The 17,747-nt window shown below is 41.5% G+C and overlaps 1 protein-coding gene across 3 annotated transcripts in view; it reads left to right on the top strand.

Annotated features, from left to right (window-relative positions):
* Nucleotides 1-17,747, top strand: part of HIPK2 (homeodomain interacting protein kinase 2) — a 177,707-nt gene that overhangs the window by 1,234 nt on the left and 158,726 nt on the right. The window lies entirely within an intron of this gene.

Genomic DNA, 17,747 nt, shown 5'->3' with positions numbered 1-17,747 from the left:
TACATACTTTTAGCGTCAGTCCATCTGGCTTTCTTTCGGTTTTGTTCAGATATTCTGTGGGTGAAATAGCAAAGGAGGGGAAAGGGTTTGTGTGGAACGGTGAGGAGGGGCGCGGAGGGGAGATTTTAATCCTTCTATAAATCCGGAGAACAGTCGAGGCGAGTGAGACAGGGAACGCATTAATAGTTTTATCTCTGTTATAAGAAGCAGATTTAAAAAAAAACTTATCTGAAAAGAAAATCTGTTATTAGTTCTAGGGCTCCAAATGAATTAGGTTTCTGGATGGAATAAAGTTACCAGTCAGGCCCTGGGTAACGAGGCTGTAAATAACCTATAGACTGTAAATATTTTTTTTCAGACTCTCTCAGAAACAAAGGGGCTGTTTAGAAGGCAACAGAGAGATGTTATTCCAGGGGCTTTCCTCTTTGATTCTGAAGAACACAAGGTCCATTTAACCATTCGACAAAACAAAACGAAATTTCTGATCACTCCACTACACAGACCAGAAGGAGCCAGTGGCTCTGTGAACAGGCCCAGAGAACCCATGTCGGGCATTCATTGTTCGTCTGTGTCTATGGGAGGGGGCTACAGTCAATGCTCCCACTGTCTATGGAGTGTTAAAATGAAACAATTTTCTCTTTATTAAGTACCTCCTTGAGACTCCCTCTGCTGGACACTCAGGGTGAGCATTAGAGAAGGAACTTGGCATTGAATTCAGAACTATAGTCAACGGCTGCTTTCCCTTTCACAAGGGGCTGGGTATGTGGGTCGGGATGTATTTTGTCAACTCTGTGGAAAGCCATCTTGGGAACTGTGATGTTCTCCTGTTCCTTTCATTCAAAATCCATATGGAATGTAGGCCATGCCCCCGAGGCGAAGACTTGGCACTCCTGTTCCTACTTCTGTATTCTTTGAGTGTATTACACCAGATAAAGCACTGTGGACGTGTAAGGTGTTATGGTTTCAGAATAATCATGGATCTGGAAGGTCTCCGGAGCGCACTGGTTTTATTTGCAAGCCTTCCCTGCCCTAGGTGACCTACCTGGTCACCTTTTCAGCCCTGGGTTTCTTTCCCTCTGTCTTGTCTGCGTGCTCCCTTTAAAGCTTTCGCTTCTCCTTGAGTTTCTCTGTGCATCTTTATCATTCGTTTCCTAGTCTTTCTCCTCGCCCCTCCTCACCCAGTCCAGCATCACTCTGCACAAGCCCAGCCTTGGGTCTTTTTGAAAGAGACTGTTGGTCATGCTCTAGAACAGACAGGTGACCTGTCTAATCAAGGGTTGTGCTGCTGGAACGTGCATTCACTTACTGTCATGAGAGCTTCTAAGACTCCAGTGACCTCCTTTTTCCCGCCTTGGCGACATCTGCTGGATTCAGGGAACCTGATTTTTACCACATCCCAGTCAGAACACATGGACTCCCTGTGTGTCCTGAAGAGGCAGGGCTTTTCCTGTGGAAGGCTCCAAGAAGAGTGATTTCTAATAGTTTTCCAGCTACTAAAAAATCGATCATGGGGTTTTCCTCGGGAGAAGTATAATGACAGGTGAGGCATTTCAGCTGGAATTCCGGAGTGTACTCATTTGTTTAAACGGGGTGCAGCTGCCCCCGGTTGGGATACTGGGTGAAGGCCTGAATGCATTAGTGGAGCAGTCTGAACTGCTGGATATTTAGAGAGAAGTGCTGTCTTTGAAACAGGGAATGTTTGATAATACGAATTAATGGGCAGCAAAGTGTAATCAGTCTTCCACAACTTGCTTTTAAGGATAGGTTTACAAATAGCGCATAGTTTTCAGTGGCTTGGTACTGATGAAGTTAAACTTCTTTAAAAAGGTTTATTTTCTTTAGAAGGTTAAATATTCGCCTTGCAATTGTGTTTACTCCATCAACTTGCTTAGCAAGGGTTTTTTCAATATGTAGTGCAAAGGCCAGCCTCAAAGGTCTGTATTGCCACGGGCTCTGAATGAGAGGACCCTAAGTTCCAAGTTGTTTCTGTTCCACTGTACCTGAGATGTGCCTTGTCGATTAGTATTGGCTTACACAGTGAGGCTCCCCAAAACTATAATGCTGAAATCTATCATCAGATGGGCCTGAAGACACCTACCAAGATACCTACCAAGAAATGGATTCTGAATCATCTTCCATTAAAAGAATTTGATGACACATGTTCTAAAATATCTTTTCCTGTGTTTATGCTTTATATTTTTAAAATGAGTAAGTATAAATATTGTTTTCGTTCTCACTGCATTTGAGTAGTGAATCAAGGCTCATGAATTGTGTCCTCAATTCCGGACGGTATGGTATAATACTTGAATCAGAGAAATCTCGGGTTTGAATCTGGCTGTATGCCTTTGGGCATGTTACTTAACTTCTCTGAGCTTTATTTTTTTTTTTTAAGTCTTACTGGATTGTCTGAGGACCCCATTGAAAACAAGTGTATGTTAAGTCCCTGGCTGTAGTAGACGTTTTCTCAGGACGTGTTAAATCCCTCTATCTTTTGAGCTGCTTACAGACATGATGACTCCAGGGAAAGACTAACCCACAAATAGTTTAGAAAACCAATAATAGCAACATTTCAATTATTAATCTCCTGCTGTTCCTTTTCCATTTTGGGCACCAGCAACAATAAACCCCCTATGGCCACAGAAGAAAGAGCCTTTTTTGACCCCCTCTGTGACTTTTCCAGATGCTTTATTCCCACTGAGCTTCTGATGGTTTCAGGTAGAGAATTTTTCTTCTATAGTGGCACATTCTATGCCACTTTAAAAATGAGGAAACAAACTGTTAGAGCAGAGTGTCACGGGCTGCAGCTGTGCCCCTGGGCAAGTATCCCCAGGTATGAACGATAACCTTTGCCCTTAGCCAGGATCCGTTCCTCTCCCAGGTGGCAGGCCAGAGAGGGAGCCCCCAGAGGTGGCTCACCAAGGACCTCCTCAGAGGGAAGACACCCACCCAACCACAAGCCAGGGTCTGGCTCCTCATGCATTAAACATAATTTTCCTACAAAAGAAAATTTGGTGCTTTCTGCAAGTTACAGCTGCTCATATTCTTCCTATTTTATTTTTTATGTTTCTTCGTTTCCCCCTTCCTTCCTCCCATAGAGACCAGTCTTGGGGAACCACCTTTGAGGTTTATATGGAACAAAGTAACGATGATCAAGAGGGCATGATACGTGAACATTTTTTATTGTTCTCTGAACACGTAATCTGCCAGTGCTTGCTGATAGTCTTATGATGACAATTCACGCACTTCTGGCTGCTATCAAAGATGGGATTCAGAATAATGCCAGCTGACTTTATATAGCCACAGATAGACTGTGAACTCAAAAGGCCCAAACTCTTAATAGTTCCATTTCATATAGCAATACTCTGTTGGGAGGAAAAAAGAAAATTGAAAACCTGGAGTATGGGAAGGTCTTTCTTTTTCCTCTAAAAGAAACTGAGGTGCCTGAAGTTCATAGCGATAATTGTGACTTAGTCCCCATTTATATTATGCTGCACCCTCTGCCCGCATTAACGCACGTGTCCTCCTAATAGACCCACGAAGTAGGCACTCTCACCCCTGCTTTACAGACAGGGCACATCTTTAAAGCATTCATTTAACAAGCATTTATGTAGGGTCCCTGTCCTCGAGGAGTTCAGAGAGTATGGGAAGTGAAAATCAAAACTAAACATGGGCTCTCTGGACCGTCTCTGACTGAAGATGGGATGCTTTTTTTGTGTATGTGTGTGCCGGTTCTTAATTCTTACATACTGTGGTTTCCTACAGTGTAAAGGGAAGACCCCATTTCCCTATTTTCTCTTTAAATGTTTTCTTTATTTGGAATCAAGAAAAGTATTTCTGAATGTAGAAAATACCTATTACAAATTTCCTTAGAAATTATCTTCTCTGATTTGCAGAAGAATCCGTCTTCCTCTTCCATTACTTACATTTTATATCCTTGTAAATGCAAATACATTGCTAATTTGCACATGCTGCCGGGAGACTTTTTGTTTTTGGTATTGAGCGTTACAGGCTCTGTTGTGAATGGACCCTGGCATCATATGTGGCTGTTGGAGAATTAATTCCTGGCTTTGCTGTTTGGCTGAGATCTTGTGTTTCAGATAGTTCTGTGGTACTTGTTGGTGAGGGTGTAGATTGAGTGGTCACTCAGCAGATGCTCAGGGAGTTGAGGAAGAAGAAAACCCAGCTCTTTCTCTCGGGAGCATGGAGCCCAGAGCAAGATAGGACCTTGGGAGAAACATAGTTCTCCCGCCTGCCTTCGGGAAGGTAGACGTCCAGGACTTGAAGTTGTCAGTTCATCAAAAAAAAAATTTTTTTTCCAGGAAAAGGCCACACTAGAAACTCCCTCAGTGACCAATTCCAGTATTCTATTAACCTGATTGTCAAGAAATTCCTGGGCTCGCCTGAAATCTCTCCTGCTGTCATTGAAACCTGCTTTCTTTTACTCAGTTCCCTTCTCTAAAACCTTTCATATACTTGACAATAATGATTGGGTCTCTATAGCTTTTTCCTCACAGAGCCTGTTTTGTGTCCTCTCCCTGCACTGAACTCTCTGTAGTTTCTACACATAAAAAAAATAGTGGTGATCAAAACTGAATACAGTTCTTTAATAATGGTCTCATTAGTACAGCGTACACAAGAAAAACGACTTCAGGGTTCTTGCATCATTGGTTGGAACCCCTGCAGGGTGAGAACCAAATCTGATTCTTCTTTGTATTCCCCACAGTGGCTGTGAAGTTCCTGAGGCCTAGTGGGCGCTTCATAAATATTTGTTGAATTGACTCTTCCTTTTAATGTACCTAAGTCATAACTGACATGACACCTGCCCTGGCGTGGGGACTCAGTTAGCTTGCCTTCACCTCAGTCGTGAGTCTCCGTTTTTCCTGTATGCGTGTCTAGCCATCGCTCACCCCAACATCTTCCACTTGACTCTGAATCTGCTTGGTCACTTTGAATTTCACCCCTCTAGTTCCAGCTCTGTAGAACCTTAATTCTCTCTTGCACATCTGACAAACAATGCAGCGGACATAAGTATAAAAAGTTGAACTACTCTTGAAAGAAGAAGAGAGAGCACACAGGAGAGTCTTGATGATTCAGTGTAGTATCGGTTCATCCAGGTTTAGAAAGGACAGTTTGTCAAATTCTTAACAGATTCTGAGTCAGCTAAAGCCAGACCTGTTTTTCCAGGTTCCCTGTGACTAGTGAGCGAGGTGTTCATGAGAGTGGCTACAAGTGAGCTTTGCTGTGGTTGTTCCTCCCTGTTTTGGGTCTAAAGCCAGTGGAGAAGGCAAAAGATTTGATGGACAAAGCCATTCAACTTGTGATTTTTCTGGTGGGTGACTTTGATGTTAGAAAGTAAGCTAGTAAAATAATTTTCCAAAAAAAAAACAGCAAACCTTTAAAACTGCAAAATAATTTTGTGGTTTCACGGCCACTTATTTCTAAAAATGGCATTGAAGAGATTTGTAGTGTTTTTGAAAGTGGTCTGTTCTAGCAATTTTTGCCTAACTTTTGCTCTAGTAGGTTCTGATTAATTAAATGCCACTGTTTAAACAGAATTAAGATTGATTCACTCTTGCATGTGCTGATGCTGTAGACTTTATAAAACCTTTCTTGTCACAGAAAGAATACAGCTTATATATGGGTGGACAAGGGCATTTCCCCCAGGTTGTGCTGTTCATCCTCGGTGAAAGATCGCTGTAGAACCTGCCGTAACATTGGGTGGAAAAGCACTTTTGGTTCACGCAGTTACAGATTGCAGCTTGATGAAATAAAGTTTGTTCCTGTATTTTTACCATTTTCCTCCATATCAATATTACCTCATTGATTCTACCTATGGAATTATTATTCACCGTATAAAATGATTTTTCCAAGAGCATATCATAAGGAAAGGGATCCATCATGTCAGTTCTTTATAGAACTTCTAGTTTCATAGCATTAAAGAAGCAAATTTTAGTGGTATGTGTGCCTGGAATCCTGTAAAAAGGCACACAGTAAGGAGATTTGGAAAACTCTGGTATGTTGCTGGTTTTGGAGGTGTGTTTATTTTATTTTTTCTCTAATGAAGAATTTATAGAGCTCTGACAAAAACCAGCATGTAAATTCTTGAAATTGTGCAGAAAGGCAGCAAGTTACACCCTCCCGAGTTCTGTGTAACTGCACCTTCTCAGTGGAATCCAGGCTGAGAGCAGGAGCTTCTGCAGGAAAGTGGATTTCAGGGGAGCTCGTGACAGATGGGGGAGAGAGACAGAGCACGTACACGCGCACACGCGCACCCATGCACACCCGTGCCTGCAGCTCTGTCGCCTGAACCCCTTACACTTGCAGCTCCAATGCGGTATGATAACTGTCATTCATTAACTATGACCTGTACCATCAGGAAAAGATTAATTGATATTCATTATGTTCTGTTAACTCTGTTAACAGAGACTGGGAGGTTCTCTGATGGATTACAGAAATGTTGCCATTAGAAAATGGTTAAAATAAAGAAAGTCTTTCATTTAATTATATTGGGACTTACTCCAAAAAGGATTTAAGGCCGCTTAACGGGTTAAGTTTCTGGAAGAGGGGAAGTTAATCTATGTAGATCAATTTTCTGGATCAGCTTATTTCCGAGGATGTCGGATAGATGAGGTATTCCTATGTGAAGAGACGCAGAAACAGACAAAGCTCTTGTGCTGGCTTAACAAGGTGAATAAGCAGAGTGCATAATGGAATTCGTTTGCAAAGTAGATTTTGCTTGGCTTGAATGGTAAGCGCAAAATAGACCAGCAGAGGAGAACGGTAAGTGTTTGGGATCAGTTGCTGAAAGGTTTAAAAGGGGTTCTAATTCAGGAGACATTTCACGGTGTGGAGAAGCAGACCAATATAATCAAAATGATACTTGAATAAGGTAATTTTTCCTGGCCTGGGTATAATAGAAGGAATGAGGCAGCCAGAGGATGAGCCACGCTGGAAGGCCTTGTGGTGTAGTGGGAGGTGTGAGCACCATGGAGATGGAACTGGGCTGTTGTTGGGGTCGCTTAGGAGAACATGTGTAGAGCACTTATCAGCATGCCTGACCCAAGGGGTCCATAAGTATTTGTTCTTTTTCGCTGTCCTCCTCATACCTATGGCAGGGATCAGGAGAGCTTGCTGGTTTTGGCAATACCATGATATTTCTATTTCTAAAGAATATTCTGAATATTCTAAAGATATTTCTAAAGAATCTCTTCTTTTTATAGGCTCTCTCACATTCCACATTGGTATCACAGTATCTCAGGATCTCATTGGGTCACGGTATAACCCCAGTGGAGTCTTTCACAAGTAGTATCAGCCTTTGACACAGCAGGAAACGGAGGCCCAGGACAGTGAAGAGGCTGCCCCAACGTTGCCTAGAGAGTTGGGGGAGTAAGAGCTGGGGTTCTTGTCCCCCGGGGCAGTGTGCGTAAAAGCCTCAGAACACTAAGTGGGGCTTCACTGAGCTGTGCCCCAGATGGAGCTCCAGGGGTGATGGTTCCTGCAGGGCCGTCAGAGTCACTGCCCTTTTTCCCCAGACCTGTCAGGGAGCTACTCGGCTGTGTTTCTCCTGGGTCCCCTCGCAGCCCACAGTGCCTCACAGAGCCCGTCTGGAGGGAGGGTTTCCCCTTTCCCAAGGAAACCAAGGCCACATGCCCTCAGCTCAGTGTTTACAGAGTCTTCTGTTAGGAACTTCTTCCTTATGTTTCCCTGAGAAAGTTCACAGCTTGTCACCATGAGCTACTTATTAACAAAAACAAAAAAATCACAGAAGAGAAGCCAGTACAATCGCGATGAGTCTCACAGAACCTCAGAGTACCTTTCAGTCATTAAGCGGCTTTTTGGGGAAAAAAATGCTGATTTCCCAAGGTATGGTTTAGAGTCATTCTTTCTCATGGACATAACCAAAGCTTGCATGCACAGGCCCTGGGGAAGTTCTGGAAGCAGGTGTGAGGCCTTTTGGAGAGGGATTCCCGGGGTCCCAGGGTCCACGAGCATGGTCTGGAGGAGGGCGGGTGCCCAGCCTGTGACCCTGGGGACTTCTCTCCCCAGGAGCCATGTGGCTGGGGCCTGGAAAGTATGGAGTCCAGGCCTGGAGCCCCCGCTCTGCTGTTCTAAGGGCAGTGCTGAGAAGGGGACTTCTTGCTGTAAAGACTTGGACAACAAAGGCAGCTTGAAATGCTTCCCGTTGATACAAGTCATGGCTGGTGCTTGTTGCCTGGATGCTCTGCTCTCCTTTCCCCACTCAATCTGGATCTTACACTGTGGTTGCTCCATAAAGTATAGTTCATGAAACTCACCCATTTCCTCTTGCTTGCTAAGGTAGCTCAATAACCCGTATGTCCCCCCACAATGAAACTTGACAGAGAGCCTAGTTAATTGGACAGCTTTTCTGTGTTGTCTGTTTCAGGCACTGACATATACAGCCTCTCCTGCTGACCTTCCTTGATGTCATCGCACCTCTCTGCTTCCACCCACTTGTCATTGCCCACTCACCCACCCACAGCCAGGCTCCTTCACCTCCCTGTTTCTTCTTTGACTTCGTGTATCTTGGCTATGTATTTGCCTTATTACACTTGTAGGTGTGAGGGTCTAGGTGGAGGTACACGTGGAACTCTCTTTTGGGTGTGTTTGTGTAGGGAACTGTTTTGGAGAAGTGGTTTTCCAAATTTGGTGATGATAGTCACCTGGAGGGCTTGTTAAAACAGGTCACAGGGCCCCACCCTCAGAGTTTCTGTTTGAGTAGGTATGGGGTGGGGCTTGAGAATTTGCATTTCTAATTGAGAACCCTTGTTGTAGAGGAATGCATTCAGAATGAAAAATCAGTAAATATTTTTGTTTTGATTAAAACTTTCCCTGGATAGTGAGAGTAGGGACCTGGCATCAGCTTTGTTTGTTGCTCTGCCGCCTTTTGTGGCCATAGCTTCCCAAAGCCACAGGACTTTGTGCAGACCCAGCCTCCAGCCTTCCTGCCTCTGGCTCCAGGAGAGAGGAAGCCCATCTTCTCTAGAGCCTGTTGGAAAATGCCGGAGCTACTCTCTCTTGTTCTTCCAGAGCCAACCAGTCTGTTTGGCCCTGGGATCCCCGAATAGAGTGGGTAGATATCATTCTCATAATAATATATCATTATTAACTAACATAAAGAGCTCTGATTTTCTTTGTTTACAGAAGAGGAAATTGAGCCTTAGAGATATTAAATAACATAAGCAGTAACTGGTAAGAAGGGCTTGAGCCCCACCTGATAGCTGAGCATGCTCTGTCTTGACTGAGAGGCTGCCTTGCTCCCCACAGGTGAGTTGGAGTAGTCCGTGCAACATATAACAAGGAGATGCACGATTGGGATCCTCCTTGGAGAAGCGGCAACCACGGTGGGGGCTGATGGTGCTAGAGTGTTAATGTCACCAACACACATTTCCCCGAGGTTCTGCTGTCCCATTTGCCTCCTCTTCATCAAACAGGATCACGTGACCTAGTGAGTGTAAAGCACGTAGTCCAGTGGCTGACATGTGGGACGAGTGTAGCAAAGGACAGCCAAGCTTTGAACCCCCTATGAGCAGCAAAACAGATAAAATATCTGAGAATAATCTTACTGGGACCTCTAAGAAAAAAATGTTATGAAAAGATACTAATAACAGCTAATACTTATCAAGCCCTAGCAGTTGCCAGCTCTGTTCTAAGGTTTCACATATATTAATTCATTGAATCCTTGCAGTAATGCTGCAAGGTAGGTTCTGCTTCCGTTGTGTTCTGCAGAGACACAGGCAGGTTCCACAGCTCAGAAGTGGCAGAGCTGAGATTGACCCCAGGCAGCCTGGATCCAGAGCTCGTACCCTAACTGCCAGGCTAGAGCTACAAGTCCCTTCCTAGATAAGGGAGTGGAATTTGTAAATATGTTCTTCTGTGGTGCTTCTCCAAATGCAAATATTCTTTGTTTCAATCAGAATCTAAATAAATAGTTTTAAAATTTGAGAAACTGATTTCTCTTGGTCTTCTTGAAAGATAAGTTAGTGGGGCTAGAACAGTCAGGTCTGAAAGATAAGAGTAGTGAGGGGGCTAGCTCTACCACGTGTTACAGCAAACCATAAAGCTTCACATTTGGCATGAAATTTGACAGACCCATCAGAGGGGCGGAACAGGTGAGCCGGGTTTAAGGCCCTGTTGTCTGTGAGCATTTAATAAATGATGAAGGAGATGCCAGGAAGCCGTGGGGAAACGAAGGCTGAGTAACAAATGGGAAAGGACCGTGTAATAGCAATTCAAAAAACTTCAATGGATGTTATCACCTCACATCATTATACCAACATAAATTCTACATGATTAAAATGTTAAATTCAACAAAAGTCTGTTGAGCACATTCAGTATGCCAGGGACTGTTCTAGGTGCTGGCTGTACAGCAATGAACAAAACGTGAAAACTCCTACCCTGAAGCAGTGTGTATTATAGTAGATAAAGCTAAAGAATCAATTTTTTAAAAAATGCTTGAAAGAAATAGAAGTGAATATTTATTAAACCTCTGGAGAGGTTGAAATTTCTAAGCATAGAATCTGTAGAAGAAATCACAGAGGGAAATATCAATAGTTTTGTCAGTGTAACATTCCCCAAATGTTAAGGTTATTTCTAGTTTTATTATCGTGAATTATTTCTCACTGTTAGGGTAACATTAAGGTGCGTCTGAATTAAGGAAAGTTTCTCTGAAGCAGAATTAACTGGGTCAAGGGGTATGAACATTTATTGGGTTCTAGGTGTATACCACCAGATTACATTCCTCCCCGAAGTATTTTTATATTAAACAAATCATACCACTCAGATAAAGATTTAAATTCATCCACCTGTTCATTCAGGAAGGAACCGAGTTCCTCACCGCTCTTGGGCCTGGGCCGTCTCTTCTCAGGGGACAGATCATTTCCAGGGGCTTTCAACACTGTCTGTGTGTAGCAGTGACTCCCAAAGTTACATTTTACCTAGACTTTTTTTTTAAGCTCCAAAGTCGTAAAGCCAACAGTCTTCTTAACATCTCTATTTGGACGTCTCACAGGCATCTCCAACTTAACACGTACAAAGCAAAAATCTCAGTCAACCCTCTGAAATATGTGCCTCTCCCAGAATTCTTTATTTCCATAAATGGCGTCATCTCTGACCAGTAGTTCACATCAGAAGTCTGAGAGTCACCCTTGACTTTGTTTTACTTCCCATTTAATCCATCCCCCAATTTTATTGACTTTGCCTGCAAAATATAGCCATCCTTATTTTTCGTCATGGTTGTGTTCTATAAAGTTGCTGCAAACACTGAATTAGTGAATACTGAACTATTGCTCCTAGGTTAGCTTCCTGTGAGCCTATGGTCATATTTTTGTCAACTGATCGATACATAACCTAGTTTTATGTGTGTCTCTGTTTAAAGACACCGCATTTAATATATATTGTTGATTGATTAACATTGAACTCACAGCTCACAGCACTGTCTGTCCTCATGCCTGAACGAAGCTTACCAGCACATGTATTTTCTCCCTAAGGCACATCATGGCTTTTTTGCATTTAGGAACACTAGACAGCCTTTCAGCCCTATGCTTGGGAGTCATTTTAAAATCCCCAACAAAAAATGCAAAAGACGTGGTACCAAATAGACTGTGGAAAGTATACTTGCTTATAGTTAAGAGCTGAAACAAGAAGGCAGGGCATGACCCCGTTTGACCTCAGCTGGGAACACGTGCATCAGGCAGCCCTTTTCTCGAGACACGCATGCCTGGGAATGACTGTGGAAGTGCACTCTGAGTATTGATTTGGGGATTACACATAAATTTTAGCAAGTCGGTGAGTTCACAAATACAGAATCCGTGAAGAATGAAGACCAACTGGGTATGGTGAACCTATCCATTTCTCTCTCCACTGCCTTCCCCTGGTCCAGGGTCAGCAACCTTGCTCTGTAAAGACCCAGATAGTAGGTATTTGAGGCTTTGCGGGCCAGATGGCCTCTGACACAACTGCTCAGCTCTGCAGTCGTGCTGGAAGCAGCTGTAGACAGAACATAAGTGAGTGGGTGGGGCTGTGTTCCAGTAAAACTTTATTTACAAAAACAGGCTTTCGTCTGGTTGGCCCTCAGGCTGTAGTCTGGACCCATGTAGTGTCTTATCTGGGCTGCCTTCCTGACCTACCCCCACCACCATTCTTGAGCCTCCAGCTGATTTCCCAGGTGATACTAAGTGTAAATTAGATCTGATGACTCTCCCACTTGAGACGTCCAACCACTTTCCATCACACTTTGAATAAACTCCCAAATCCTGAACATCATGGCTTATTTCTCCAGTCTCACTTTATGCCAGTCTGCCCGTCTTTGCCCCTCCCTGGCCTCTTCTAGGTCTGTGACTGTCCCCACTGCCCTGCTTCAGGGAATGCTCTCCTGCCCCTCTGCCTGGCCAACTGCTACCCACTCTGTGGTCATAAGGGAGATGTCACTTCCTGCAGTGTAAACTAGACGCCCCTCTTCTGATCTCAGGGCACTCTGTCGTTTTCCTTATGACAGTTTTCAGGTACCCAGTTATTCAGGGGTGTTTGTTGCCACCTGCCTCGCCCATTAGACTGCAAGCCCCTCAAAGATAGGAACATGTCTGTGGTTGTGTCTTTGTTCTCTACACACATTGTAGACACTTCCTAAAACTTGTTGAAGCGGTGAATGATTGTACAGCACAGTTTTGTTCATACAGATTTTGTATGAAGCTACCATATAGAAACCTGAAAAAGTCACTCTTTCAGAGCATTCAGTATATCTTCTAAAATAGAGAGTGATGATTAAAGAGGAAAAGTCCTCCTGATAGGTGGGTTAGTAAATGGGTGTGAATTTGTGTCTGTATTGTCAAAGGGTGTATCCCACCAACAGATATATCTAGTCCAGTGTTTTCTCCCTGGGACTTGAGTGCTGCGTTAAGTCTGCTGGTCTCCCTTTTCTCCGAGAGACTTGGTGAATGTTGCTGGTGGTGTTTTCACACAGGGAGGTGGGGGCAAAGTGTGCTGGGGGCGGCATTTTGACACCCCTTTTAGAAACTGACTTTAATTTCTCCTCTTAAACCATCAGTCCATCCCTCTGAGACCTTAACTAGTATTAGTTTTTTTCTGCAGCGTTAGTCTGGGGAAGAAATCTTTGATGTGTCAGAGAATCGTCTTAGCAATGAAGTTCCAAATTAGAGATTGTTCCCAAGTCATTCCAAGAATCCTGCATGCTGTAGATCGACAGACCACTTAGCATATTTTAGAAAGATAATATGTTCTTTCTTTTATGACCTTTTGTAGATTAGCGGTGGTGAAATTTAAAGTTTTATTTAACTTCTTTTTTTAAAAAAATATAGAAACACCACTTGTGCTATAAAAGGTTAGAAAATAAAGGCAAGCAAAACACACACACACACACACACACGCACACACTCTCTTTTTCTCTCTCTGGAGATGATTGTTATACTTTGCAGGTCTTTTTCTTTGCATATATATGTACAGATTCTTTTTTTTTAACCAAAATGCTATACTACTGTTTTGTAATCTACTTTTTTTCAGTGAACAGTTTCTAATCTTGTCTTTCAGTACAGTTCTTTTTATTTAATTGCTTGTCCATATTCAGATTTCTATAATTGGCCCCAAAATGTCCTTTGAAGCTAGTTTGTTGGAATCAGTATCTGATTGAGGACCACGCACTGCATTTGATTGTAACTTGCTTTTGGTGTCTCAATCTGGCACAGTCTTTCACGAAGAAATGAGCCGGTTGCCTGTAGAAGCTCTCACCTTCTAGATGTGTGGGGTTGCTTCCTTAGGGCAGCACTGAGCAATTCTCCATCCCCTGAATTTCCTATATCTAAGGGCTTGATGGGTTCAGGTTCATCGTTTTTGGCTAGAATACCCCAGAGGTGATTCTCTGCACTTAATTGACCTTCCCATGAGCCACTGTTAGTGAAGCTAAGATTGAGCCCCCAGGATAAGGCTTGTGGCAGCCTGAACCTTCCTTTGTCCAGTTCCCTTTTTCCCCTTGAGACCAAAAAGTGACCTGTATGGTGTAACTTTGGCATGTAGACCATTTACTGAATGGTTTTAGCACCAAAAGATAATTCTCACCTGGACTTATAGGTTCATTAGGTTTTTTTAAATGATGTTTTTCTAATTTTTTAATTTCTTGTATAAAGTAGAGCTTTCCCTCTTTGATTTGGGGCTCTCTGGTTACCCTGAAGTAATGGTTCCAACTGGGAAGGCAAGAGCTTTGCTAATACTCTCCCTTTAATCATTAATTTTCAAAGTAAAGAGTTGTGTAATAGCCATTTCAGATAGTGGGAAATGAGTTTTTCTGCCTCTAAGAATTTTATCGTTATACAGTCATGAATTTGTATTGATTTGGTATGTTTTAATCATTAATCTTTTTGTTACAACTTCAGGCAGTGGGACCCCTTCAGCCAGCTCCTGTGACCTTTTGCCAGGACCTCCATAATCTCAAAAAGCTTTCTTGCCAAATGGCACAAGATGCCCCAGGCTCATCTTGGACTTTTCAGTGGTGTTGGACAGTGGTATCAGAGATCACAATCTGGGCATTAGGGGTGGTTGTTGCTACAGAGGTGACTTGTTTCTAGGGAATTTCAGTGGATAGAGCTAGAAAATACATATTGTTAAAAATTGAGTTCAGATTGACAGGTTCAGTTTCATTTTAATTTGCCTGTGCTGTCACTTAGTTTCCTCAATTTTATCATTGTAACTCCTTTCTCTTCTACAGAAAATCTTGATTTCTTCTTTAACCTGTAAGTGTAAGAATAAGGTTTCAAAATACCAATATTTATATTATTACAAATACTGAAACTACAGAGGAAAGTTTAACACATCTTTGTTATTTTTCTCTTGTCCTTAGAATGCATCCAGCTAAGGATATATAATTAAAAACTGTGTTCCAAAGTCCCTAAAAATAAATTCTTCCTGGGAGTGACTGTGGCACCAGTTTGACATAGGTTAGGTGCATATCTTTCTGTTTCTATTCAGTTTCAAGAATTTTTAAATTTAGCTTTTTTTGTTGTTGTTGAGGAAGATTGGCCCTGGACTAACATCCATGCCCATCTTCCTCTATTATATGTGGGACACTACCACAGCATGGCTTGACGAGCAGTGCGTTGGTACATGCCCGGGATCCAAACCTGTGAACCCCGGGCCGCCGAAGCGGGGCGCGCGCACCTAACCGCTACACCTCTGGGCCAGCCCCCTAAATTTAACTTTTTTGAGATAGGTAATACATTTACATGACTGAAAGGTCACAACTATGTAGATGTTAAAATCTAGATGACAGGTATATGGGAATTTGTTAAGTTATTCTCTCTACATTTCTTTACGTTTGAAAGTTAAAAACTATAGAAAGATATACACAGTGAAGTCTTGCCCTCTTTGTTCCCTACTAGATCACCATTTTTGTTAGTGTCTTGCTTAACCCGTTTGAATCTTTCATTTTGCAGATTCAAATTGTGTGTGTGTGTTTTGTGTGTACTCTTACTCTTTTATTTATACAAAAGGTAGTGTGCCGTATATATTGTTCTATATCTTAACTTTTTTCTCTTAACAATGTATTCTAGACCTCTCTCCATATTAGTACATAGAAATTATCTTCAGTCTTTATATGGCCACAAAGTACTCCATTTTGTTGACATACCATGGGTTATGGAACATTAACATAATCCTAGATTGTTTCCAATTCTCTGCTATTTACAAACCATCTGTAATGCGTAACCTTATGTACAGGTCATTCATACTCATGCAGGTGCATCTGTGGGATAGAATCCTGTAAGTGGGATTGTATAGTCAAAGGGTAAGTACATCTGTAATTTTTTAAAGATGTTGACAAATTCTTCCTGTTAGGATTTGTACCCTGTTTCACACACACAAGCAATATATGCATGTGCTAGTTTCCCTAGAGCCTTACCCACAGAATCTGTTGTGAAACTTTTGGATTTTTGCTGGTAGGTGAAAAATGGTATTTTCATGCAGTTTTAATTTATATTTCTTTTATTATAAGTGAGGTTGAGCCTCTTTTTATTTGTTTAAATGTCATTTTATATTTATTTTTATGTGAACTGTGTTTTGAACTTTAGACATTTTCCTACTATGTTGTTGGTCTGTCTTTATTTCTAAGAGCTTGTTATATGTTATCTGTGATGAGTTGCAATATGTTTTCCCAGTTGGTCATGTGTGCTTTGATTGACTTATAGGGGTGTCTTTTGCCCTTCAAAAGTCTATTTAATTTTATGTAATCAAATTTATCTTTTTGTATATGGCTTCTGTATTTTGAGTCAGAATTAGAAAGACATTTCCTATTTCAAGTTTTAAAGTTCCTTCTAGTACTTTTGTCATTTCATTTTTTCCATTTATATCTTGGTTCATTTGGTGTTTATACTAGGATGTGTTCTGAGGTTTGGAGCCAACTTTATATTTTTCCAATACTCAATTGTCCCAACACCATTTATTAAAAAGTTTATATTTTTCCCACAGTATCATAATGTCTACTTTATTATAAATTAAATTACTATAGGCTTAGGGGTCTATTTCTAGACTCTATATATTTTTCCATTGGTTGGTCTGTTGTTAATTATTGAAGTTTATATTATCTTTTAATATCTGAAAGGACTAGTTCTCCCTCATTGCTCTTCCTTGTCAGAGTTTTCCTGGCTGTTCTCCTTGTTTGTTTTTCCATATGAACTTTAGAATCAACATGACTTGATTTTAGAAAATTTCCCTTGGGGCCACATTAAATTTATAAATTATTTACAGGGAATGGACAACTTTATGAAGTTGAGTCTTCTTATCTAAGATCTTGTTTTCCTTCCATGTGTTCTCTTTTTGTGTACTTCGGTAATGTTTTAAGTTTTCTGTGTATAGTTTATAAATCTCTCTCTCTCTCTCAAGTTTATGCTTATAAATAAAGTCTTTCTTTGTCTTCTAATTGGTTGTTGTTTGTATATATGAAGACTCTTGATTTTCATATGTATTTTTAACAGCTTTATTGAGATATAATTCACCCATTTAAAGTGTACAATTCAGTGATTTTTAGGATAGTCACAGAATTGTATAGTCATCACCACTATCTAATTTTATAACATTTTCATCATTCTAAAAAGAAACCGTGTACCCATTAGTAGTCATTCCCCAGTCCCACCCTCCCCTCATTCCTTGGAAACTACTAATCTACTTTCTATTGTGGAATTTCATATAAATGAAATCATGTAACACGTGGTCTTTTGCAACTGGCCTCTTTCACTTAGTATAATGTTTTCAAGGTTCGTCCATGTTAGAGCATTTGTGTATCTTTTTTTTCGTAGCCATCCTCGTGAGTGTGAAGTGGTATCCCATTGTGGCTTTGATTTGCTGATTTCTATGTGTAGTTTCCTTTGCCACCCACTCTGGTGAGATTTCATCAGGGCAGGGAATGGGCTTTCAATTCTAAATCCCCAGTGCCTGCCACAGTGCCTGGCAAATATTTGGTGTTCAGTAAATGCTTATTGAATGAATGATTGGATCTGTTATAGTTCTAAGCCACCTCTACTTTTTAAAGCGAAAATGTGGTTTTGCATATGTAAATTAATTTTTATTTTACCTTAAGCAAAACGTAATTAGTGTTTTTCCCCCTGTTCTGGGAAAGTAATAGCCAATAGCCTAGTAAATAGCCTAGTAAAAATAATACTAGCCTAGTAAAAATAATTTCATTATGATATATGGTTTGTGATGATCAACATTACTTTTTCTTACATTAG

The sequence above is a fragment of the Diceros bicornis genome, chromosome 3, assembly GCF_020826845.1.
Source record: "Diceros bicornis minor isolate mBicDic1 chromosome 3, mDicBic1.mat.cur, whole genome shotgun sequence".
NCBI lineage: Eukaryota > Metazoa > Chordata > Mammalia > Perissodactyla > Rhinocerotidae > Diceros > Diceros bicornis.
This window is presented reverse-complemented; position numbering and strand designations above follow the sequence as displayed.